Raw genomic sequence first — 25,244 nt, 5'->3', positions numbered from 1 at the left:
TTGAATATACATTAGCTTCTGTCCACGGAACTGAATGGCATATTTACTTCTGTGATTATTTAATTCATTAAATTCAATTGCATTTGGTTACAAATAAACCTTTTTACACTTCCTTTTATTATGGAAAATTGTAAAATGTGTTGTGTTTAGAATTATTTTAAGTTGTTTTTGTGTCCTAAATATATTGTGCTAATATATATAATACTATAACATTGTATTTTTTGTGTACGCTATGTTCAATAATTAATACGGGATTTCAATCAATTTTTACAAATCCATATAAGAAAAAGTTAAAAAGAATTTTTCAATGTATTTTTAAACACTTTATTTTCATACCTTAAGAAATTTTAATTGCAGCTTAATCTCGACTCCCCATAGCAAAAAGATCAACTCATAATGGTTGAAATTAGCGACATCACATAAGCTTATCATATAAAAATCTCGAAAAGTTATAACAATAATAATAAATGTTAAGCGCACCCGAGTTGAATCTGTTTCTAAAGTCCCTATAATGTTTTAACAAGTTTCCAGTATTTTTCTTAATCATCCCATCGAAACGTAGGATAAATAAGGAAGCAAGTTAATTCATTTTAAAGACCCCCCGCGGGGCCATAGCGTGCAGATTGTAGTTAAAAATGAATTACAATGTAACCTGTAGGTAGTCTTTTCAAGTGCTCGTTTAAGTTAGATAATTAGGGCTCCCCTTGGAGCACTGGTAACTAAATCTAAAAGGACATTAGCGTTAAAATGGTTAATAGTTAGTGATAATAATCATTGCTTGATTAAGGTTAATGATTAGGACCTCGGACTTAAAAGCGAAAGGACCTGAAGAGCGTGCTAGAAATGAATTGATTTTTCGATTTATCTGCACATTATACCCATCACCACTGCTCAAAACAGTGAAGAAAGGCATGCCGGAGAATTATAAGTTCGACGACATCTGACAACCCGCACTTGGGCAGCATGGAAGATTGTGGCTTGAACCCTTACAGGAGGCCTCTATACCTTCAGTGGGAACATGTATGGGCTGATGATTTGAATTGCTTACTGTGGACTATCACTATTAGGAAAATATATTGAGTTTTTTTATTTTTTTATGTGTGATAGGGAAGTGCTTGACTACCATCTCGCCTGCTGGTAAGCGTAGATGTAGTCTAAGATGGAGCGCGCTTCCCTAGGAGGTACCTGTTCACTCTACTTTTGAAGATCATCAGATTATATCCGTCAGGGAACAAAGATTCAGGAAGCAGGATTATATTATTATTATGAGTAATGATTATAAAAAAATAAATATGACAATATGCAACTTCCCTCGCCTTGTTAAAATATAGACTTTTAGCGTTGCTCGGCATGCTCCGCTTGTCCGTATAGTTACGATCCGATGGAAATTTATTAGTACGCAGGATAACATCTGTTATTTATTTTACGGTTCTTTCTCAAGTCTCAAACTAATGCTATACCAAATTTCTTGAAAATCGGTTAATTGACCAAAAAGACTGCATAAAGACACTCACGTAGTTTTAATATCTGGATTAATTACAGAAAAACAAAAGCGAAATAAAAACAACGAAACCCGTGAATTTTTAAGGCATAAAGCGGATATAAATTGTATTATCTGGCGGTTACCGGCTCATTGCATAACAAACCATTTATTAATGCAATTAAGGTGTACATTTACACAGCACTGCGGTGAATTTTTCAAGGAAATGTAACGTTTTTATATGATTCTGACAGATACTAGCGACTATTATGCTAGCTCACTGGAAATATATCCATAGAAAAATAAAGTTATTTAGGCTGTAACGCATGGTTTTAACATTCAACATCATATAACTGGTACATTCAAAGATCTAAGGCATTGAAAAATCATTGTTGCCATCTTGTTATAAAAATTATTAGCCAGGAAAAACACAATACCTGTTTTTTACACAGCAACACTTTTCTACAGAGTTTTAAACAAAAGGTTTTAAATTCCGGACTCCCGTTTTATTAAATATCTTCCGCATTATTGTCGTGTTTTCTCTTTCTGAACGGATTTTGTGATTTAAATATGCTTCTCGATAAATGAAAATAACTTTTAACTAGGTTCATGTTTTAAATACCACTATGAGAATAAGATGGTACAACTTATATTTAAACACAAGGTTTATTGAGTTTTTGAATCTTTAAAATAACTACTGTTATGAAGATAAATACCTATAGCCTTAATACAGAATTTGTTTCTTCGGTTGCTACTTAAGCCATACCACAGATTAATTTCTATAAGAATTAGTTAAACGCGAAGCGAGCGAGCGAAGCGAGTTTTATGCAAAATACACAACACAATTCATTACATTTTATACTGGGCATTTTATAAACATCCTTTATGAAATTACAAACGTTCATGTATAAAGGAATGTCTTTATAAGACAGATTAACGAATCAAATAAATAAATACGTAACGTTAAATAACATTTCCATTCTTCATAATTCGACTTATCTCCGCCGTTGATAGCATTCCGTAAAAAAGGGAGCAAAATGAGTTATGTATTAACTTTGTTCACGAAAACATATTATATTTTGCGCGTTTTTCCGTATAGCGGTTTACATGAACTTTATTAGATATTCAGTGATAGGGGAAAACTTTGAAATGTAATATTTCGAGCGTTAGTTGTTTTTTGTTATAAATAGTTGTTATTTGTTATAAAATAACTTTTTGTTACTTTTTGTCATTGATTCTTTGGTGTAACAATTGTGTCTCTTTTATTTAAGCGCGTAATGGAATCAAAATAAATAAATAATAAATAATAAATCTGCTCTGCGTAGCACCTAAGCCGCACTTTTCTCTGATAATTTAGTTTCTGTATGTTTTTGTTGTAATCTTTTTTCTTTTTTTCTGTTTAGATAAAAATTTTTCGTTAAGTTAATCTTGCGCACTAGATAGTAATTTGTGTATCCATAGAATAGATTTATACACAGAACAATATTTGATGTACATTATTACTGCTGCTCTTATATTAGTGTATAAGTTGTTTGGAAACCAATAAAATAAAATAAAATAAAATAAAACCAATGTGCGTATATTAATTATCTTTTGAACTATAGGCGTTTGTGATTCTGAAAGAATACTTATTCTACCTAATAAATTTATAACTTTACAGTATATACGATTACCTTGGGCCAAGAGTCTTTTCCATACTCTGTGTACGTCACACAATGCGGGGGATGTGATACTTAGTATATATATTTATTATATTATTAAGTAAATTAAGAAGAATATTTTAAATCAAGCTAACAGTATAATTGTCTAGTAGAAAGTTCGTTTTCATAACAATATATAATAGAGTATATAACCCATTACATAGATTCTTACGTAAACATATTGAAAGGCTGCTTCCCCTAGATAACATATTAGGATGTTAACTAGCCTTTCCTATGTGTAGTATCTAATCTGCCTGATGGAACATATGTATGCCTATCAACATTACTCGCTGCTTTAATATCAAAAACTGATTTTTGAAAATAACCAGTTTTAAACGCTTAATAATTAGTGTGGGAGTCGAGCAAGCTTCGGCACGCATTGGGCCAGCTCGCACCAGAGAAACAAGCAGTCCCATAGAAAATCACGATATAACAGCCTGTAAATGTTACTATGTTTACCAAGATGTGAGGGGGGGGGGGGAAGGCGGAAGCCCATATCCTTTTCCTTACCCTTCCCAGTCCCATCTTGTATTAGCTTCATCAATCTCTTCCATATTTCATCTCTTCAATCAGCAATCCATTTGCAGAGGCGAAAAACCCATATAAATGACCTTACGCCTCTGAAAATGTTCATGGGCGGTGGCAGCGCTTACCATAAGGCCTCCAGCCTACCAGCCAACTTTTGCCGGCTAAAACATAAAAAGTATGTAAATAGAGACCAATGTTACTGGAAATAATAAAAAAAATTAAAGCACACAAGCACATTTTATTCGCATTGAAAATATTCCGAGCGAAGTTATTCTTGTATTTCATTAATGTCGCCCGTGACGTCACGGAATGTTCTCGAAGGGTGAAATTGTGGAATTTTTCGCTCGTTTAATTTTTTTCCCCGACGTTCAATAATGACGATAAATAATTATCTTAAGTCGCTTTGATACCGACGCGATTGATGTTTGCTCCGATACATTTATCGTTATCTGTATCTTTACTAATATTATAAATCTGAAGATTTTGTTTGTTGGTTTGTTTGAACGCATTATTCTCAGGAACTATTGGGCCGATTTGAAAAATTTTTTCATCTATCTTTCAGTGTTAGATAGCCCATTTATTGAGGAAGGCTATAGACTATATATGTGCTACGGGCGAAGCCGAGGCGGACCGCTAGTATATTATAAAAAGGTAAAGTTTAGAATTAGAGTCTGTTTTACAAATTTTAAATGTGATTTATCATAATATTATTTAACAGCGAGCGTGGTCACGGGTACTAAAAAATCTAAAATGTCTTTAATTCCTATATATAATATAATAATCGCGTAAAATCAAACACGACGTGAAGTTTTTAAATTTGAGAGCTTGTGACATTGTATGGGTTATATCTGGATCTAATGAACCGATTTCAAAAAGTCATTTAACAACAGAAAGCCACGGTATCTGTCACGTTAGTGTCTTAGGCTAAATTTTATTTTATTTTTACCACGAGCGGAACCGGGACTCTATAAAATAAAGACATAATGCTATTAAATGGAAATTGAATAAGCGTAAGTAGAATATTAGAAACTTTCGTATCCCGCAATTAGTAGGTATATTTTCTATAAATAGAGCGTTTCACTGATATTTTTTAAAAACTTTTTCACGTCATTGCATATACATACAGGTTAGTCTGGAATAGTTTAGAAGATTCTTTATGGGGATTTATTTCCGAAGATATTTAAATTGTATTTCTTACTGTAACGAATTTGTAGGCGCAACTAATACTGGTATACAACTAGTATTTCGCTAATGGCTTCGCTTGTCTGCCCTAAGCAAAAGATTGAAGACTGTATAAAACCTATGTTCTTCCTCGAGTCTGAACCGATCTATAAACCAAAATTAATTCAAATGGTTTAGTACCTTAAGGCGTATAGAACAGACAGACAGAGTTACTTTCGAATTGATAATGTTAGTGAAAAACAGTTTCAAAGATATCAGCCACATGAAGATTGTTGGAAGCACGTTCATTTTGTTTGAAGCAAATATTTGCGATGGACTCGGTACCGGGTGAGATTGTTGGAGTTCGTTCATTAGTGAAAATAGGAAATTATATTAAATTTTTCGTTATTTAATAATAATAATATTAAGTCTGTTATACTGTTAAATTCGTACAATTATATTGGTAGGAACTAAAGTCACATAACACATTATTAAAAACTGTGTGTGTAAATCCGCATTGTATTACCTACTAGTAAAACTATAAATTTTAAAGTAATATAGTATACTAGCTGCACCCGGCAAACGCTGTTCTGCCTTACTCTTATCGTTTAGTGGTATGAAAAATAGATGTTAGCCGATTCTCAGACCTACCCAATATGCTTACCAAATTTCAGAGGAATCGGTCAAGCCGTTTCGGAGGAGTATAGAGACTAACATTGTGACACGAGAATTTTATATATATAGATATAGTTATGTTAATATAAATTATTTTCTTTGTAAAAGTCCTTGCTTACTGTCTGGGTTTACATAGAATAAAAAAATGTACACAAGGAAATAAGTGTGTTAAATTTTTAAATATATATTACTATTATATTGCTAAGTAGCATTGTATATAGGTCCACCCCGGCTTCGTCCGTGGTACATATTATATAACTTATAGCTCTCAGGGATCACGTATCTAATAGTAAAAGAATGATTGAAAATGCTTTATCGTGTTTGAAAATGTCGTTTTTGAGATATGTGCTTTCAACCAAACAAACTTTTCAGAGACATAGGTATATATAGGATAGGTATATATTAGTACATATAACATAATACTAGTATAATTAGTATATAAATTAAAATTTAATAATCTAAAAAAATCTAATTTTACATGAAGGAAATCAACGAAGGATTCAAGGTATGAGTATTCTGAGTAAAAGATAGATCAAAAATTGATTCATTTATTTATGTTTGTAGCTTTGTAATTACTATTCGACAACATTTCTAACCAACGAATGCAATAACGCACGCTGTAAATGTACCCTAATTATCTATTGAAATGCGTCAGGATTCCTGATTACGCGACCTCCCCCGCACCATCTGAACGTGCTTGAATTTGATTTCTACTGAGACCCAATTATTTTCTAATTTCCGCAATCACGAAATTTTTCAATAAATCGATGTGCTTTTTACTTCCAATAATCTTCAAACCCACATGAAAATTTCCAATCTCTTTTACCTCTCTTTCTCTGTAAACATAGACTACACAATATAAATAAAAAGGTGTGTGTGCGATTCACACACGATAGAAGTGAAGTTTCAGTAAATCGACAAAAGAATGAGATGAATATATATAAAATAGTATGTACGATTATATGTCTGTCTCATTCTTTGCCGGCTTCATTCTAGACATTTTTGTATTAGCGTCTCTTACCTGTCGTTTTTTCCGTTGCATCAGGTTTGAAATCACAACGATTCTAAAGAAGGTTCACTTCGAAAACCGACTTCATAAAAAATAAGGTGAACATTTTGAATATATTTTTTTGACTTTGTAGCCTCAGAAGTTACAACCGAACCGATTTTGATGATTCTTTTTTCATTTGAAAGCTGGTGCCTCCCGTGTGGTCTCATTTAAATTTGGTCTAGTTCTGACGTTTTGGGAATGGTGATGATTTTTTCTTTTCCTTTAATATTATCAACCTATTTTTTATTCAAATAATTGTATTTTTTACCGTTTCCCTTTTTTAGTTATTGCTTTTATAACGAAAATTTTACTAAAATAGATCTAGAGACTCATTTAATAACAATTTGATTAATAAGCGTCTGTATTTATAATATAAATTAGATCTATCTTGAAGGTTATACAATTATTTCTGAAACGTCTTAATTCAAGCTAATTTAGTGTTATAATTATTTTAAAATAATTACGAACTAATATTGTTGAATAAAAAATTATGAAAATAAATAATTATTAGAAAAAAAGACTATGAAGCGGTATTCGAACCCGCGTCTAATTCACGCTTATAAAATAAAACAAAAGAAACAGACAGAGGTGTATTATAAGCTAATATTTCTTCAAAAAACATACAGCATTTTCATTTATTTTGTTATAAGTAAGACTTGTTATTGTAATATGTTCACATATATCCTTGTTATTATAACAAGCATATCCGGGTTATGTTGACAAGTTTCACGCTTGAGGTCAGAAACCGGACGAAGCGTGGAAACAACAATAGTCTGACTTCCACATAACCCCGACTCGGAAATACTGATGAAAACTTAATCCAGGCAGATATCATTTAAGCGAATTTAAACCTTATTCCCACAGTGCTTATAATACAAACTGCATACTTGTCTGGCCCGGATAAAGAGGGCAATTTTGAATGAATTGACTCTAATTTGAGTAAATTCTGAGCCGTACGTAATAAGAAAGTTTCTGCTGAATTCAGAACGTCTTGCATTTTTCCTCGTTTCAACTGCGATTGTATTAAAGCCAGCTAGTTAATTTTAATGTGAGCTTATACTAATGTACGGTATTTAGTGGAAGTTTTTAGTAATTACCTAAGTAACTTAACTAACCTAACCTGCCTCCTAGTCCTTCGAAATATAATATTGGAATTAAATATTGTGATTGAAAATACTGAGATTAATAGGATCAAGCATTGATTGAGATATAACGTTGATATAACAGTGATAATATATCATAGATTTTCATATTAAAAATATCTGAATATAATTAATTCAACGATGATGTTCCGATAGCGATTTTTTGATATATTTATTTAATATATTCTTAAGTGAATAAAAATTGAGCTGGGCAATTTAAGAGTTTCTTCAATTGTTTTTAAGAATACCAAAACAGACAATTGCCAATGAATAATGCACTCTATAAGCAAGCAGACAGCAGCTATCCCAATAATTATCGCAAACCATTAATCGTGAAACCAACTCAATACCCTATAGACAGTACCTACTTCTCGGAATCTCACAGAGTCATAAACCAAACGCAGTAAAGCTGAGTGCTTCGTCAAAGGCTGGGTAAATATGTTTGTATGATGTGAGGAGATGCTCAGAGGTACGCCAGATCAAACATCTTGAGTTAGCAACGGATAAGACAATTCAGTATTAGCTTACTGATTGAGTGGCATGGTAGCTCAGTGGTGAGGACCTCGGACTTAAAATCGACAAGTCGGGTTTCGAGACCAGGCGAGCGTGCAGGAAATAAATTGATTTTTCAATTTATCTGCGCATGTTAAACATCATCACTGCTCAAAACTCTGAAGGAAAACATCGTGAGGAAACCGGCATGTCCAAGAATTAAAAAGGTCGACGACATGTGACATCTACCAACCCGCACTTGGCCAGCGTGGTGCAGCCTGAACCCTCATAGGAGGCCTGTGGGGACACAGGGCTGCTGGGAAGCGGTGGGAACTTATATGGGCTGATGATGATTACTGATTTTGTAATATGGCTTACGGTGAGACAAGGCCATACAATTTAGACAAAACAATGCAATGAATACAAACAATATTGTGATAACCAAAAATATTAAAACAATAAGTGGAACCTAACAATTCAATTGTAAATGAAATTGCAACACTGATTATTCTTTATTAAATAAATTAAAACATTATACTTAGATATTTTATGTATATAATTTATGCATTATTGTATTACAGTATCATAAGTAATGGTAAGATAACTGCCATTTTTTCTCGTTTAAAATAATTTCAAATTACTCTGCCCGTTATCTCTAAATTGTTTTAAATGTGTAATCGATGTAAAATATGCAACAATATCAATAATTTTAAAATTTTTATTTGTCCCTCTCTTCTCCGGTTTTCATGCAAAAACTGCATGACGGATTTTGATGAAACTATTGCTATATACGTAGAGGCTACAATTAACTTTGAAGATTTTAATTTCCATTTGAATCTATGAACGAAGTCGCGGGCACAGCAAACAATATAACATTTATGTCAATCGATAAACCGTTCCACAAGGATAGTACACTCAAAGCTTGTTTGTCAGTATGCTCACGCATAACATAAAACTCCAATTTGTGAAAACATCAGATAAAACTGTTTGTCGTGTACAACTTTTCTAATTAAAAACTTTCACTTCACATCCGTAGTTACGGCATCATTAAATATTTTAAAGTCGTATTAATCATGTGCATATGTTCTGATGAAAATATTTTTGATATTCACTAAAAACGTTTGAGTAAATTATTAAAAATATGCAAAACTTCATGTTGTTAGAAATGTGGTTGCGTTTTAATCTCTATTAGAAAATAATGGGTGTCAAATTTTCACTATTTTACGCTTTGAAAATATTTGATTCACACTTTTTTAATCCCACTATCCTACTTCCTACTAATATTATAAATGCGAAAGTTTATTATGATGTGTGTGTGTTTGTTACTCTTTCATGCAAAAACTACTGAACCGATTGCAATGAAATTTGGTATGTATACAGCTGGATAACTGGAATAACAGATAGGCAACTTTTTATACTATTCCTGCAGGATACGGATTTACGTGGGTAAAACCGCGGGGCGCAGCTAGTACTCTATACTTAGAGAATTACCGTCGAACAACGCCCTATAGAAATAAAGAAATAAATAAATAATGTTTATTATTTTTATTCCTATAAAGAACCAGATAGGATCTTCCAATAATTAACGCAAATAAAACGGAACATAACCTCGATGATTTACTGTGCATTAAAAATAAAATGCAGCAATGCATAAGATTCTTACTCTTTATTATAATAATTATAGATAGAAAAACAGAGTATTCGCAAGGAATTTATGTGATGGCCACATATATTAAACACTGTACTATACGATCAATGGATACGGTGATACTAATTGATAATAAGCTAAACTCATGAAATTATTTATACTGTCACTCTTGATACGTGTACAAAGTTAGAATTAAATCTGTGGGCCAAAATCGAGCCTGACGGAATCGGTTACATGCAAATATTCAGGTGAAGTTACTACAAACTTGTTAAAATATAATAAAACTAGCTTTTCGCCCGCGGCTTCGCCCGCGTAGAATTCGCTTATATCGCGCGACATGGTAAGGAGTGTTTTCTTTGCATTAAAAAGTATGGTTTGTTCTTTCCCACGTTTAGCTCCATCTTCATGCCAAGTTTCATCAAAATCGGTTTGACAATAACGAACTTTCATACAAACTTTCATCCCGTCTTTCCACTCTTTCAATCCTGTTTTCGCGATAAAAAGTATCCTATGTCCTTTCCCAAGTTCTATTCTATCTTCATACCAAATTTTGTCAATATCGGTTCAGTGGTTTAGGCGTGAAAGCGTAACAGACAGACAGACAGACAGAGTTACTTTCGCATTTATAATATTAAGTAGGGAAGTAGGGATAGTAGGGATAATAAATACACGAAGACCAAAATAACACAAAACAAGGGACATTTAGATTTGAGAATTTAAGCGGCCGTACCGCCGTCCGTCTATCTTTTACTTCAAAAAACATGAAACATTTTCACATTTCCTCAACCATACAAACTTCCGTATTCCTTTCATAAAACATTGACGTCTACAAATGAGTTAGTACAAAGAACTTATTAAGAAAACCCAACAATACCGCTCCAAATAAATGCATCGTAAAGAAAGCGGACATAGAATGTAAAATACATATTAGCTAAGGGTTTTGCCCAGGCGGCCCATTTCATTACTCCCACCCGTTTAACCTATGTCTAAGTAATTGTGAGGTTTTTGTACGGTCCATATTAACTTGGCTGTATATAAAATGTGTAAGTATCTTTCAGTATAATAAACCGGTAACAACTGGCGTGTTTATTACGTGGAAAACCAATCATTTAGCTTCTACGACTCCGTTACCGAATAGACCTTTATCATAATTTACTAGCGGTCTGCTCCGACTTCACGCGTTTACATATACTAGTTATAGCTCACAAAAATCCAATTGTAAAATATTTATGAAATTAGTGCCGAGCTTAGCGTGTTCAAAGAGACAAACAGAACATTGGGTCACTTGATGGTAAGCGCTACCACCGCCCATAAACATTTGGAGAGACGTAAAGTATGCCTGTACAAATGGTTTACCCACTTAAATATGGAAAAGGATTATGAAACGATCGACAAGAGGAATCAGGGAAAAGACTGGGAAGGGATAGGAAAAGAATATCGCCCTCCGACTCCCTCACTCACCGAACGTAACACAGTTGCATGCTACTATTTCACGCCAGTCTTCTGTATGTGTACTGCCCTAGTGCGAGCTGGCCCAATTCGTGTCGAAGCGTGCTCGATTCCTATATTAGTATGGATTTGTTTCTAATCCTTTCTCACTCAGAGCCTTACAGTTTACTGTGTAAAATCTAACTTAATTAAAATAGAAACTCCCCAGCCAATATAATCTAGCTTGCTAGACCACTAAGGTGCTTAATTAACACATAAAGGCACTTATATTGAAGCCAATTTGCACATAAGCGACTAATATCGATTAACTTCCTATTAATATTCTGACCCGTAAAATGGTTCGGTTGATATTGAAATGGGATTAGGTTTAATACGATTTTGTCAATGAATTATCTTGTCTTTATATAATACTAGCTGCGCCTCACGGTTTCATCCGCGTAAGTCCGTATCCCGTAGGAATATCGGAATAAAATGTTGCCTATATGTTATTCCAGTTGTCCAGTTCTTTACGTACCAAATTTCATTGCAATCGGTTCAGGATTATTTGCGTGAAAGAGCAACAAACACACACACATCCTTTCAAACTTTCGCATTTATAATATTAATAGGATAATAGGACAAGCGACCTGCCCCGGCTACGCATGGGCAATTTTGTATGTAAGCTTTGCTTAAAGCACGTAGTAGTATGTAGGTGTGTAGCTTCGCAATCTTAAATATGTAAAGCAAATAAACATCTCTATGCATTCGTCTCTAAACTAATTGACGAAAGTTTGGTTTTTAAGTTGAGAAGAAATCCTTCATCTTTTTAATATGAGTATTAATTACACAATTAAATTAAAGTAATAAGACTTATAGCTTTCTCAGATAGAACGCGTGTTTAGCCCGCGTCAGAGCGCTAGCCTGACGCCGCAATATCACGTCGAATTGTGTTGTACTAGGCTAATGGCCTTGTTTGATAGAAGCCGTACTTAGCGCGTCAGTGCGTTGTCGCTCTGTTTGACTGTATATAAATACACATTATACATTACGTGTAATATAACACTATATTATTACGTATACACATTTGGTCGTCATAGCGTTGCGTCAGACTAGCGCTCTGCCGAGGGGGTCGCGGACGAATTCTAACAAGCACCCGTGGCCCCTTTACTTGTGCGGCTCGACGGAACACAGTGAGTTTTCAGACTTTAGGAATCCGACATAAGCCACGACCTCTTCCCCGGGGGCCGTGGGTATCTATGCAAGATTTCATAAAATAGGCTAGTGCTTCGACGCGAGCTATTTTCTTTAAATTAGGAGATTATTGTCAATTGATGCCTAAGATTCAGAGTATCCATAAATAAATAACTATATTTAAGTGTTTAAATGTACGTGTATCATAAGATCGGATATTTTTATATTACTAGCGGCGAATTTATCGCGGTTAAGAAGGTATGTCGTTGAACTATGTTATAAATTATTTTCTATCCACATTATTATATAAATTTATTTCATTTAAATCCTTATTTCAGTTCTATTTATAAATATGGTATTCGTGTTATATTCCAAGTTATTAATCACAAAGTCTTTGTAATTAAAACTAGGAATTTTCTATAATACGTATGCTTTAACTGTGTTTTCTTACAATAAGTATACAAAATTATTTTCTTCTTTAATGGTTCCGCTAATATTTGTTTTCCTTTGAAATAAAATACAGCGCGTATAACTTAGTATTTTTGCCTTGCGTATTCAAACCATCTTTATTCAATAGGCTTGATTTTGTATTATTAATTCCCGCTGATTTTGTTTCCGTTTCTAATAATAATTTATTCCAAGAGATAAAGGAATATTGCTACAATAAATATTGTGCCTTTTCCCACAAATTTCATAGCATTTTTCATGTATTCATAAAATTGTGTAAATTATATATTATCTTTCTTCAATCTAAATAATCAATTATTTAATGCTAATGAAAAAGTTACAGTATTAAGTATCGTATAAGGAAATTTTAATTTTTCCGTTCAATTATACTACTGTTAAAAATAAAAAAAGGAGTTGTGTTGAATGTTAGTTAGATGTAGGTATTAAGAATGTGTTGCAATTTTACACAACTGCTTCATTGATGTATTCAGTTGATAACAAATCGAAGTCAGTCACAAAGACTATTAGCAAAGTGAGGGAAGTTAGGTCGAATATTGAATAAACAACGTACGAACTCCAAGACGCAATCCCTACGAATGATTTTTAAATTATTCATAGTATATAGCTAAAAGAAAACTGAGAAACACGCTTCATAGATAGAACCAGCGATATTGTCTCACTTGCTCTTACATAGAATATACGTTAGGAAATAATTGCATCCAGGCATTCCAACTTGGGGGAAATAAGATCACCTTATGAAATGGCATTATTGAATATTGTATTTCCGAAGAACCTTGATAACTGTACAAAGATTAAATGTGTTCGTTTAAAGTGGGTCAAAATATAAAGGAGTCCGTTATATACAAACATTCAGGTGAAGCTCATAAAAGCGTGTTGAAAAGGTCTCGATGTTCCTGGGGAGTCAGGTCTCTCCAGATTCTATAATGGGACCTAATGACAAAAATTCCTATCAAACGCTAAAAGAAACACGTCAATCAGTAGAAAACCCACGGAGTTATCGAGTTACTATTTTATAAGTTGCGTAGTTTATTTATTTCTGACGTTTATTGTTATTTTTGTATTGTTTCAATAAACTGGTTTTGTATCTAATAAAATTATGATAAAATGTACTACGAATTGAGAAGAATTTTTATTGTGGAGTCGAGCATGCTTCGGAACGAATTGGGCCAGCTCGCACCGGGGAAGTACCACACCCCCACAGAAAACCGGCGTGAAATAATAATATATTGCGTTTCGTACGGTGAGCGGGTGAGCCAGAGGCCTATTTCCTTCTCCTAGCCCTTCCCAGTCCATTCCTTCTTTCCAATAATCAATCCTTTCGCTATCGCTTATCCCTTAAAAGCGGGTAGCGCATTCTCAGAGATCTGAGCCTCTGCGAATGTTCATGGGCGGTGGTACTCATCTAATACGGTTAACCACCACCTCAGTTGCCCTCTATGACATGAAAAAGCTATTTTTGAATTAGTTTCAAAATATCAATTAAACAGACGAAAATACCATGAATTACAACCGCAGTTATACACGTACAAGCATAATGGGTGTTGTAGAATCAAACGCGCATACATTCGACGGGATGAATTTGCATTATTGAATTCCTTGGTCAGTATAATGTGTGTTTGAATACTTACAATATATTAGTTGTACATTTCAGTGATGTTATAAGCATGTGCTGAAATGAGCTCATTTATATAACGACATCAATAAATGGGGGATGATATCAATTCGAATATTTTTAATGTTTGTTCCTTCATAACTTTTTACAAGATGTACCGATTTTGAGGTTTTTAGGCTGAATTTAATTATTTATTTTCTTATAAATCTATTTATTAGGAGCGCTAGACTCAGGCCGCTGGTGATCGGTCGTTTTGGAAGTCTACTTCAGGCGAAAAGCTTATTTGTTAAAAAGTTATGTTAAAACAGACAATATATTTTTATTTTGTAATACACGCGCTGTCATAAGTACAAACCATCAACGTTATTACTAACGATAATAAATATCATGAAAAAAAAACCTGCTTTTCAAACTAAACTTAATTTCAATACCACTAAAAGTACTAAAGCGTATATTCACACGAAAACCACAGACTAAATAATAGTTATTATCGATATCGAACCCCGAATGAATGATGCAATCAAATCAACCAGGGCATTTGGGCATATACCAATTCCTAAGTAGAGCAATATCATTATTAGCTTAGACCTTATCTAATCCATGAATAAATGAGAGTGTTTATTATAGTATCATATATACTAATATTATAAAGCTGAAGAGTTTGTTTGTTGGCCTAGTTGTACGCACTAATCTCAGGTCCGATTTCAAAAATTCTCTCAATGTAAGATAGCCCATTTATTGAAGAAGGCTTGATTCTTCTTTTCGTATACAATGTTTTCATTCTAAAACAAAACAACATTAAAAATCACACAACAAATAAAATATATATCACAATCGGTCACCATCTATTTAAATAAAATAAAAAAACCGAATAGTTAAAATGTTACTCAAATAAAACCCACTCATTGCTGATCAACGCCGCCGCATCCAAAATTAATTGTCTTGTTTCCTTCGACATTTGCAATTCAAATCTCGCTACGTCTTGTAAACTTACGAATTCAGTGCCCCTTCGTGTGTAATATTATTATCACTTAGTGAGTTATCAAACAGAAGTTAGATGCAGCGTTTGCGAATACTATTTATATTCTATCCAATAATAGAACAATTAAACGAACTTACCTGCTTAAAACGGTGAGGAAACCGGCATGTCCAAGAACCAAAATTTCGACGACATGTGACATCTGCCAACCCGCACTTGGCCAGCGTGGTGGATTATGGCCTCAACCCTCATAGGAGGCCTGTATCCAAGCAGAGAGATGTATATGAGCTGATGATGATGATGATGATGATGACCTGAAGTGAAGTTTCATTATGATTTTAGGACAGGCTTTGATCCAAGATGATGATGATATAGTTAATAAGAACATCTTGGACCAAGCCTGGAGAATAATTATTAGATACAACGGTATTAGAGACAACGGACAACAACAAAAATAAAATTTATTTCATACGCGCTTGTTCTGACTGGAAGCCCGACTCTCTTCACTCCGACGTCCTGACCAATGAGCTCCCACTGCGAATTATACGTGCAGAAGGACCAAATCTACATAACTTTAATATTATACCATGTATTTAACATTCCTCAAATACCATGAATATCCTTGCTATTTTTTTACGCTTTATGAGTATTTTACTAGCGCCTTTTTGTTAAGGGACTTTTATGGGACATTAATTATATATCGTCAGCCAGTGACGTATCGTAGCATGTAACATAAACGATATGGGAATTATATATTCTACATTGGAATAGTATAAACTATATTATGAGTTGCTTCTTTAGTATTCATACTACCCATTAACTAAATAGCAAAAAATGGCTAAAATTAGTAGGTCCTGTTTACTAAGGGTCCTATCTAATCAATTCTAGGCTACTTCGTTGTTCCTTCGACTAATATCAGAGTCAGAGATTCTTATTATAATATTTTTATATCTCTACGTCTAAAATTGACGTTTTAAAATTAAACTGCTGAATGAAGTTAGTCATGTTGGAGATAGTTACCGATGTTCCATAGAATACTATTATACTTTTCATTTAAAGGTGAAAAAGGGAATCGAATTTATATGACGAATTACATAATTGTGAATAAGGTCCAAAAAAATTAATGGATCCCTTTGAGGGCCCCATCAAATAAATAAGCAAGGGCGTTCCACCAATAGAGACGCCTCTGTGAGGACCTACGTCTCTTTTATAGCATCTTCATTGTTAAAGATCGGTATTCTATCGAGCAGGGTCGGGTCAAGTAAAGGGCAAAGAATAAACAGTTGAGAGATTTATGACTGAATTTTTGTTCAGTTCAGGTGACCTTTCGTGACAAATTACAACAAGGTTTTGCTTTCATTAAAATTGTGGAATTATGAATGTATTTATGTCCATTTTAGTTTTATAAATTTATTTGCTAAGTTTAAAAGATTTGTCGAAATAAATTAGTAATAATACTTTGCTCATAAAGCAATATTGCAATATATTGGATATTTCTTTGTTATTGTTACAAAATATCACAAATATAAAAGAGCAAAACATATGTTGCCCAGTGAGGCTTACGGCGGCTTATATACCCGTGATTAACTTTTTGATTGTTGTCCTTTTTCGATCATCTCTTTTATTTTGAATATTTAAATTACACTGTTAAGTTTTTTAAGAATTATATATTATCTCATCGAGAACCTCTGTTGTTTCTAAGATAGTTGGTTACAATATAGATTCATTTTAATTATGATGTGACAACACAAAGAAAAACATATGATAGATAATTCTTAACATAACACCTTACGTAAAACTAAGGTCATATCTTTGATACGACAATACCCTTTTACTTCAATATAATTAGTCTAGGCTGTGACAAGAATGAGATTACGTCTAGACTGAGTTGTATAGTGAATAACAAAAACTAAGAAATTTTATTAATTTTATATTTCTTCAAACGCAATGAGCTATTGGTTCTCGCTCTGCGAATTTAATCATACAATTGCATTGAAGTATTTGTGTGTTTGTTTTTTATTCGCATTTCGATGAAAATATTGTATTTTATAATTGTAAAGGGATTTGTAGAAAATCTATTGTATGTTTATCTTTATTCAAATATTCCATTATTAGATGTGTCATTAAGTAATTATTTATTAAAGAAAATTTATGGACTTCCATTAAAACTACATAATTGGATACAAAATATCTTCAGAAAAAGTTATAACAATAACGAAATCGTCTATACAATAACCAAGTTATGTCAACTGTTATTAATTATAAACCTACGTGTGTTATATGCATAGATATCTTTAGTATTTATGTGATATATATAAGTTATTTAGACGTATTCTTTCATACTGATAGTATAATACTTATTTTATCTTCTCTACACTTGGGTAAAATAATTAGTGCTTATACTAATCTAGTATAAAATTAGATGTACCTAGTTATTTTATTCAATAATACTTTATATGCGTCTCAAATATACTTCGAAAATTCTTTCAAAAGCATATTTTCACATAACTGATTTTCTTTACGCAGGTGACTTGTGCTCTAGTTACATTTGACGGACGCCTGTTAAAACTTAAATATAACTTTATTCTTGGTGCAAGGTATATTTCAATTCGTGCAATTGGTTTATTTGCTAACTTTCCACAAAACGTAAATACCGTGATACGTAAACTTTTGAATGAAAATTATGGAGTATAAATACGTTTATACCTAATTTCAAAACTGGAAGTTGAATTTCCGTGTCTAAAGGATAAACGGCACTTGATGACACAGCACATTAAGAATTCGCTGTTCGTCTGTCTGTCTGTAGATCTACATGTCTGTCCGTCTGTCGATCAATTTGGCTCAAATTTCAACTAAGATGACCGAAACTACTTTACTGTATGGTTTAATTGAATGTTGTGCAAAATGGGAAATAAGATAAATAAAATAAGCATAACACTTTCCCTTAAAATTAAATAACACATAAAATTAGATGTATCCGAAAAATTCACTATCGAAGATACAACTCGTTTTATTACCTTCAAACTTGATGATTTATTTATCCATCTCCTAAACCCAAAATCGATTATTTCGTATACAAACATAATATGGAAACACAATATTCAAGTACGAAATGTTTAGTTTGTTCCAAGACACATTTGAATGTCTCTCGTCCGTGCTAATTAATTCCAATCCTGACAAATAAAGGGTTGTTTGTCACGAGCTAAGCCTGTTTTGTTTGTATCTGAATTTCAGCGCCATGTTTGAATGGAATCGTAATTAAATATCTATATGAAAATACACAAGGAATGGTACGGGTTTGTTAATTTAAAATTTGGTTACTCACTCTCATAGAAATCGTAATGAGAGTTTCTAACGGATGGTAGCTATGCGTAAGCGTTTACTCGTTTTTGTTACAACGCATTTTCTCTAGTTAGAATTAGGTCTAGCTAAATGTATTTATACAATTAGTTCTAATTAAGAGAATTGTATCAACTACTAGAATTATCTAATATATTGTCTATATGAATATGTCAATAATGCACAAAAATATTATTCTATGTAAAAAAATAATGAAAATTAAATGAAAGAAAGCGAAACATAGCGCAAGTCGAACGCGCGAAGCGAGCGTGCGGCGGCGGCCGGCGAGTGCCTGAATCGACTTTTAGACATTTCCTACTCAAACAGAATCCAATACATATTGACTCAAATACACTCAACAGTATTTTAGTTTACAACAGTATTTTAGTTTTGATTTTAATTACAATAATAATAAACGAAAAAAACAGAATATTCAATTCTACAAGAAAAATGTGATATTCAATATACCTAAAATTTATATATGAATTAATTTTACTTGAAATAACTATTCAAATTAACTTATCTGCCAAATTTTGGTTAAAACAAATACGAATGTTTTGTTAGGCTCATGATTTCTATTCGCAAATGAACATCAAATTATGAGTGAAACGATTTTTAAGCAGAACTAAGACTAGTCTTTACATGCGATATCGACCAAGTTCATTTTTTGTGAAAAGCTTATAATAATATTCTTGTGAATGAAACGACCGACCGACGACAGACCAATAAGATCTTTGATCTTAGTATAATGATAAAAGTCTGTCTAAATTAACTAAACACTAATACGTTACCTATTAACTCTGGCATTCAGTCTATATTCCTTTTTAGGTAGACTACATGCGCAAGAATGACGCACGCACACATTTATAAAATCAACGAATCATCAGTCTGGGTTGGCTGTGATAGGCTGCCAGTACATAAGTATGCATTCATCATCGCTCTGAAATAAAAATACTCGATTTTTGATATATTTGTTGGGCTAAAAATAATACATTTAATAAATAAATAAGTTTAGGCCTTATAAATGAGAGGTCCACATCCCTGGTGCGCCGTATACCGACCAGCCCCAACGAGATCATACGCTGTATGTATGTCGCTGTAGCGAGCCCGCTTGTTTGCTGGTATGTGAACCACTGCTGCAAATTTCTGCTTCCATTTTAGCTTTGTAGCAGTGACTGACACCAAGTAGTCACAATTATTGTATTTAAGACATACCAATACGCTATTTAAAAATTAATTGCTTTTAACAAAATTAGTCTTTGCGACTTGTATAAAGAAATAAAATAAATAAAAGTGAACTTCTGTAAATCACGCTTTTAGCTCATATAAGCTCAATGACTTCAATACAAATACGTTCACGATCAAGAAACACACGCAAATGAATGTATCGTCATTAATACCCGCAAAAACTTCCACACGGATTTCAAAGCGCAAACAAAATTGGGACAAGATTTACGAGAGCCCCGCACAGGTTTTTTCTTAATTCAGATTTGTTTATTTTCCACCGGAATGAAAAGAAATGGTGGATGTCGTCCCCCGTTTTATTGCCGTAATCTTAATCTGTGTTGCTTATAAAATACGACGTCTTTCTTCATTTCGCCGCGTCATGTCTCGTAAAATAAATAATTACGGCAGGAAAATAACATCCATAAAGTATAACTAAATATATGTTTATGAGCCTAAAAATGACTCGTCAAATCCAATTAATTAGGCGAGTTTGATACGATTTTCTATGAAATGTTTTAATATACATTGTAACGACACGTTTTGATAATGTAATGCTCGTTATTTTTAATAAGATTTTATGTTTGAGCCGTGTTGTTGTGTTTTACATTTGGTGTAATATGTATTAGCTTAGGTTTACATTTTAAGTTTAAGGCGCGCGCCTTTAGATAATGCATAAAAATCTGGTGCCTATCGTAGATGTAATACCTGTAGGTCACTAGGTCTGAACCATTCGCATGTAAACAACACATTTTATAAAGATATAAAACTTTAAATCAGAACTTACATGATACTATAAACAATAAATAAGCAGCTTCCTATCATATATATCATAGCAGTGGGCATTAAAAGGCTAATAATGATGACGATAATGAAGCAGCGATGATTCTTTCAAGAGACTGATTTTAACTAATGTTTCAAAATCGATGTATGTTCTGAAGTCAGCTGATTTTTTTTTTGTTGTTTCATAACTCAATAATTTCGTAGGTTCTCATTCAGTTGTTGACATTTAGTCCCATTTTAGAATATGGAGTTCTCCCCCGAGGGACGTCAATCTTTTATGTAAAAAAGAAATATACGTTTTTATTTATAAAATCGAAAACGAAACGTATATCAAAAAATTCTTTATCTATAACACAAATTAAAAACTTACATTAACAAAATATTTTATAATAAGCACAAAGAACATTAACTAAATTGAAGCTGTAAAATTCCATTCAATTTCTAATCTTGTAATCTTTTAGATTTTTCTCGAATAACCTTTTGAAGTCACAGGGTTATTTGAAGAATGTGTCTTAAATTGCAAAATGAACTTACCTTAAGTGGAGTTTGATCAAATTATCCTTTGCTGTAGATATGTTTTAACCTTGTAGTGGCCCCTGGTTCGTCCTGACCGTGGTTGGAAAGTAGAGTAAAACGATCAAGTGCGAGTCGGACTCACGATACTAAGTATCCGTACAAGTAAGCTAAAATAAAAATTTATTATTATTATGTTTCTCATCTCCATAATACTCGGGTACCCCCAGAAGGAAGGTACCCGGTCTTTTGGAAGGCTTACGTGGGGACACAGATCCAACACGCAGAGGCCCTTTTGAGATTTTTAATGTGTTATGAGACATCAGCCGCAGCCTGCCCATGGCTGCACTATAGAGTTACAGCCCTAGGCAGTCCGCGGCCGATGTAGTACTATTGCAAGATATGGAAATTTAAAAAATGGTCTATGAAATGGGATGCTAAATGGACTGGTATTTGGAACTATGGAAACTATGGCAGCTGCCTTTCTACTTAATAGAAGTAAAAATTTGTTGGCAGGCGGTGACTCGCCCTCTCACTGTATGGGCCCCCTATAAAAGTCGCTGCAATAATGCGACGAGGGGGCAACATATCATGAGCAGCTAAGGGTGGAGAGGCGTCGCTGGACTTTAAATCAAGCGCTCCCTGAGGGTCCAGCATCACGTGCCCACTCGCCACTTACGCTTCGCATCCACCCTTCGAGCTAAAAGCACTCGCGACTCCACTCTGGCCGGCCGGCTAAGGCAAGCCAGAGTTGGGGGTCCTGTCCTCGTCAGGCTTCACTCCGGCCGGCCGGTTAAGGCAAGCCGGAGATGAGGACAGGGGCCTCCCCCGGGAGCATTCGGGTCCGCGGGGTTGCTACTCCCCGACACCTCGCCACAAGGTGCCCTGCGGGCTTATTATTATTATTATAAATATTTACATCCTTTTCTGTATCGATTTTATTAATATAGAATCAACACAACAAGAGAGTATTAGTTTTATGACATAAAATACTTAACAGAAAAAGATATGATTACAATCCCTACGTGTACAGAATAAAACTTGTAGCGATACTTACTGTGAATCGCGCAAGCGAAAATTTTTCGACAACATCAACTAGGGGCCTTACCCGCTTGTCGCGTCGACTGGCCAAGGGTTTCTTATGAAGAAATTCTTTCCTTCCTCAACAAACCATTAAAATGACAACAATGTGGAATCTTCCTACGTCCCCATGTCCCTATGTCCCCCTTAAATCTTTAAAGCTACGCAATAGATTTTGTTGCGTTTTTTTTTAATGGACAGAGTGATTCAAGAGAAAGGTTTATATTTATAATAACATCTATTAAACTACATCGAATTTAACGCGTTAGAAGCGGCGGGCAAAGCCTAGATTTATGTTAAATTACATTAATATTAGATTTCTTTGAAAAGCTATTTTGTAGGTTATTAGCTACGTGGTCCGGCTTCGGCAGTAGTACATATTAAATAGGCTGTCACTGAGTGAAGTTGCTAGTTTTAAAAACGATTTATTGAAATCGTCAGCAATTTCTACGTGAAAACATTACAAACATACAAAAATACAAAAGTTTCCTTTCTCTTTATAATATCAGTGCAGATAATAGCTGGACAGCTCTGCTGAAGAAATCAATAGTAGATTGAATATTATCATAACATTTGTCCTACGTCCCGTCCTTATGTCGTAAAAAAAAGATTTACTGCACGCGTGGGTGAAATTTAGCATGACTATGAAGAAGTATTTAAAATACTTCATGTAAAGTAGTTCCAAAGGAAATTTTGAAATATTTAAGTCACCACCAGAACGTATTACATAAGTTAGATATTTGAAAAAGAAAAATCTACCTACCTTCGCCACCATCTATAGAAATTTCTGATGATATCGTTAATTTCGGAAAAAGTAGCAATAAGTATCTTCCACTTTATGATTACTTTATTATACGAAATGTTTTTCTTTTTTGCATTAGATACGTGAATTATGTCAGTGTAATAACCTTACATAATAACCTTATTAGATAATTCTTTTTGCATTAACTTTAATATGATAAAAAAGAGAAAGTGTTTACATCTTCTAAGAATCGTCCGTAAATTAGATTCACGAATACCACCATAAAGCCAAACTGAGGATCTACTTACCTTTTATTAGTAATTTAGATGAAGAATGATCACTATCTATATTTAAAATGTATAATATAGTATTGTAACACATCTAAATTAAATATTCTATTTTTAAAAACCTTAAATAGTTTAATAATTAAATAACTTTACAAAGTACTATGTATGACCGGTGACATAGTGAGTGGTCACACAACCCTATAGCTGTGCCCATAGATATATCAACGTGCAGAGTACATAGTTCAGTCAGCCCCTAACCGCCGTGAGAGGTGGACGTGTCGGTGCGCTCTCGTAGCATTGTACTCGCGAAAGTTTCGTGTTGGATTGACGTTTGTTGTGCACTTTATTATAAGAAGAATAATAAGGTATTTAAATGTTTTCCTATATTTATAAAGGCTAAATAATGTTTTGAAATGGATGCAAGTTGTTGATGTGTGGATTCCATTTTTTAAATAGGAAATACGAATGATGAGCTTTAATGTCGCTAAATTTTGTTATAAGATATGTTTTATTTTAGTAAATTAAGACACACCTACATAATGAAATAATTAATGCATTTATTTGAAAAATTAGCAACTTCTTTTTTTTATTTCAAAATACCTGATTTACAATACTTTGTATTATAGGTTATTATTAAAATCTGATTATTATGATCCTAATAAATATTGAAAACAATTTCGAATACATTTTTTGTATCTTTAAAATCGAAGCATCAACGATACACCAAAAAAACAAATGGAAATTTTAACCTAAATTATCCAGCTGTATAGCTAAAGCTCTTAAGCAGTATTTCAATCAAAGACAAATATGAAAACTACTTAAACACCAAAGAGGAAAATCAACATGGTTTATATCCCTCAAAAAGGTGGCTTCAACCAGTGGACCACCGCTCTTGCTTCTTCAGTACTTGTTAGAATTAAATAGAAATAAACTCTTCGCTTGTTCTATTTGGTGATATTAATTAGATGTTGATATTCATAAACTTTTTATACGTTGGTGAGGAGCACGTTTCGGCACGAGTTGGTCCAAATCGAACTGGGGAAGGTATCATAGTCCCACAGGTGATTGTCGTGAAATAGTCTTAAATGCTAATGTGATTCGAACGGTGGCTGAGAGGGCTAGAGGACCATATACATTCCTTCATTCTTGTCATCAATCCCCTCCTTATCCCTTACCGATTGATGTGGTATCGCACTTGCAGAAGCCGAAACTTACCATCAGGCGGACCACCAGATCGGTTTTCTGCTATGTCATAAAAAATTAATACAAAAGTTATCCTTAGTATACTTTTAAAGGAAATTAAATTTATTATTTAATCTGAACAAGAAAATGAATGACTATTTATATACAGTTAATAGGCCTTCATACATTTTGTATTAACGCGTTTTCCTTTATAATTGCGATGATATGTTGCGTGTTTATTTTAACTGGGTTCATTAATAATGACAAGAGAAGCACTTAATTATTATAAAGTAGCATATATAATAAGTGTTTTCCTTTCTATGGGCTTTTAAAATTTTAAAAGCGCTTATGAATCACTAGTTTTAGCTCGCGGTTTTGGTACGTACTCGGTTATATTATAGTTATGTTTACTTAAAGTTGAATCTTCGTACTTATGTTAAAATGGAATAGCATGTATGCTTTTCCATTTTTAACACGCTTTTATTAGCTTCACTTGTATGTTTGTATGTATGTAACTCACACCCGTTTTTCTCCCACTT

The 25,244-nt window shown here is 33.4% G+C and overlaps 1 protein-coding gene across 2 annotated transcripts in view; it reads left to right on the top strand.

The window, feature by feature from the left end:
• The window catches only part of LOC119832912 (connectin-like), a 175,718-nt gene that overhangs the window by 27,811 nt on the left and 122,663 nt on the right, over nt 1-25,244 (top strand). Inside the window, exon 1 of one of the 2 annotated variants that reach the window (XM_038356735.1) lies at nt 23,764-23,888. The exons of the other annotated variant lie outside the window; for it this stretch is intronic. The gene's annotated coding sequence lies outside the window, so the exon portion shown is untranslated. Of the gene's footprint in view, nt 1-23,763; nt 23,889-25,244 lie in introns of those variants that run through there. 2 annotated transcript variants of the gene reach the window in all.

Source organism: Zerene cesonia, chromosome 16 (genome assembly GCF_012273895.1).
Source record: "Zerene cesonia ecotype Mississippi chromosome 16, Zerene_cesonia_1.1, whole genome shotgun sequence".
Taxonomy (NCBI): Eukaryota; Metazoa; Arthropoda; class Insecta; order Lepidoptera; family Pieridae; genus Zerene; species Zerene cesonia.
The sequence above is the reverse complement of the archived record's forward strand: the minus strand, read 5'-3'. Positions and strand labels throughout refer to the sequence as shown.